This window comes from Dicentrarchus labrax, unplaced genomic scaffold (genome assembly GCF_905237075.1).
Source record: "Dicentrarchus labrax unplaced genomic scaffold, dlabrax2021, whole genome shotgun sequence".
In the NCBI taxonomy this organism is placed as follows: domain Eukaryota; kingdom Metazoa; phylum Chordata; class Actinopteri; family Moronidae; genus Dicentrarchus; species Dicentrarchus labrax.
The window spans coordinates 303,576-306,609 of NW_026136853.1; positions in this window are offsets into that span (position 1 = coordinate 303,576).

The window sequence follows — 3,034 nt, forward strand, 5'->3', positions numbered from 1 at the left end:
GCCAGAGTCAGTTATATATGGGCCAGAGTCAGTTATATATGGGCCAGAGTCAGTAATATATGGGCAGAGTCAGTAATATATGGGCCAGAGTCAGTAATATATCAGTAATATATGGCCAGAGTCAGTAATATATGGGCAGAGTCAGTAATATATGGGCAGAGTCAGTTATATATGGGCCAGAGTCAGTAATATATGGGCAGAGTCAGTAATATAAGAGCCAGAGTCAGTAATATATGAGCAGAGTCAGTAATATATGGCCAGAGTCAGTAATATATGGGCAGAGTCAGTAATATATGGGCCAGAGTCAGTAATATATGGGCCAGAGTCAGTAATATATGGCCAGAGTCAGTAATATATGGGCCAGAGTCAGTAATATATGGGCCAGAGTCAGTAATATATGGCCAGAGTCAGTAATATATGGGCCAGAGTCAGTTATATATGGGCAGAGTCATTAATATATGGGCCAGAGTCAGTAATATATGGGCAGAGTCAGTTATATATGGGCAGAGTCAGTTATATATGGGCCAGAGTCAGTAATATATGGGCAGAGTCAGTAATATATGGGCCAGAGTCAGTAATATATGGCCAGAGTCAGTAATATATGGGCCAGAGTCAGTAATATATGGGCAGAGTCAGTTATATATGGGCCAGAGTCAGTAATATATGGGCCAGAGTCAGTAATATATGGGCCAGAGTCAGTTATATATGGCCAGAGTCAGTAATATATGGGCCAGAGTCAGTAATATATGGGCAGAGTCAGTTATATATGGGCCAGAGTCAGTAATATATGGGCCAGAGTCAGTAATATATGGGCCAGAGTCAGTAATATATGGGCAGAGTCAGTAATATATGGGCCAGAGTCAGTAATATATGGGCAGAGTCAGTTATATATGGGCCAGAGTCAGTAATATATGGGCCAGAGTCAGTAATATATGGCCAGAGTCAGTAATATATGGGCCAGAGTCAGTAATATATGGGCAGAGTCAGTTATATATGGGCCAGAGTCAGTAATATATGGGCCAGAGTCAGTAATATATGGGCCAGAGTCAGTAATATATGGGCCAGAGTCAGTTATATATGGCCAGAGTCAGTAATATATGGGCCAGAGTCAGTAATATATGGGCAGAGTCAGTTATATATGGGCCAGAGTCAGTAATATATGGGCCAGAGTCAGTAATATATGGGCAGAGTCAGTAATATATGGGCAGAGTCAGTAATATATGGGCCAGAGTCAGTAATATATGGGCAGAGTCAGTTATATATGGGCAGAGTCAGTAATATATGGGCAGAGTCAGTAATATATGGGCAGAGTCAGTAATATAAGAGCCAGAGTCAGTTATATATGGGCCAGAGTCAGTTATATATGGGCCAGAGTCAGTTATATATGGGCAGAGTCAGTAATATATGGGCCAGAGTCAGTTATATATGGGCCAGAGTCAGTTATATATGGGCAGAGTCAGTAATATATGGACCAACTTAAAGCTTCTATGTGAAACTCTACTTAATAAAAACCGATTCTGATTCTGTTGTTTATCTTTTATCTTTTATTTCATTCTCTGATTGTTAGTGGCCTGATTTATAATATCATCTTAACGATCTAATAAATAATAATGTGTAATTATAACATTTAAATTTTAAAAAAGAACGACACAAAGTGACGTCATCGCCGGCTCTGTCCAATCAGAGGTCGTTGATCAGCGCGCACGAGCTGTGGCAGCGAACGGTCTCGAGCAGTCTCTCGTCCAACGGCCGCCGGTAACGGTAACGGTAAGTTCACTGTCCGCCGGTAAGTTCACCGCTGTCCGCCGGTAACGGTAACGGTAAGTTGACCGCTGTCCGCCGGTAACGTACCGGGACAGCGAACCCGCTGCTACCGGCTGTAGTCACACTTTACAACCTGTTTAACGACCGTTTGGCTACCGGCGGTGCTAATGCTAGCTAGGTTAGCTTAACCGTCACTACAAACTTCTTCTGTGGTGGTTTTAAAGTTTGATGAGTTTATTTTATTAATATTATATTTGTGAATTAAAAGTGATTATTGTGACTGCTAACTGCTCCTGTATGACTTTATTATATATATAATACTGAATACACTGTTTTAATCTTTATATATATATATAATACTGAATACAGTGTTTTAATCTTTATATATATTATAATACTGAATACAGTGTTTTAATCATTATATATATTATAATACTGAATACAGTGTTTTAATCTTTATATATATTATAATACTGAATACAGTGTTTTAATCTTTATATATATATATATATATTATAATACTGAATACAGTGTTTTAATCTTTATATATATATATATATATATTATAATACTGAATACAGTGTTTTAATCTTTATATATATATATTATAATACTGAATACAGTGTTTTAATCATTATATATATTATAATACTGAATACAGTGTTTTAATCATTATATATTATAATACTGAATACAGTGTTTTAATCATTTATATATTATAATACTGAATACAGTGTTTTAATCATTATATATATATATATATTATAATACTGAATACAGTGTTTTCTGTTAGAAATGTTCAGTCTGGCTCTCCAGCAGTTACACTGACTGATGACAGTTAGCATCATTAGCAGCATTAGCATTAATAATCAGCTATATGGACAATATCTCAGCAGCTGATTGGCTGATTGGGACAATATAGGAGGTTTTGGTTAATTGAAGATGATGTGTCCATATTTCAGCTCCCAGTGGCCTGATTGTCTATTTTGAGGTTATTTATATGCTGAACACCAAAGAGGTTATTAGTGTGTATTACAAACATTCACACCAATGGCACTGAGCTTCAGCAGCTCCAATGTATTGATCATATCAATAACCTCAGACTGAATCACAGTCGGCCCACTGGGAGCTGAAATAGGAACACTTCTGGTTTAAAAATGTCCGAAATGGATTCAGCATCCTGGAATATCCTGGAAATAATCTACGTTGTCCTGGAAAAGTTTAATGTGTGTGTGTGTGTGTGTGTGTGTGTGTGTGTGTGTGTGTGTGT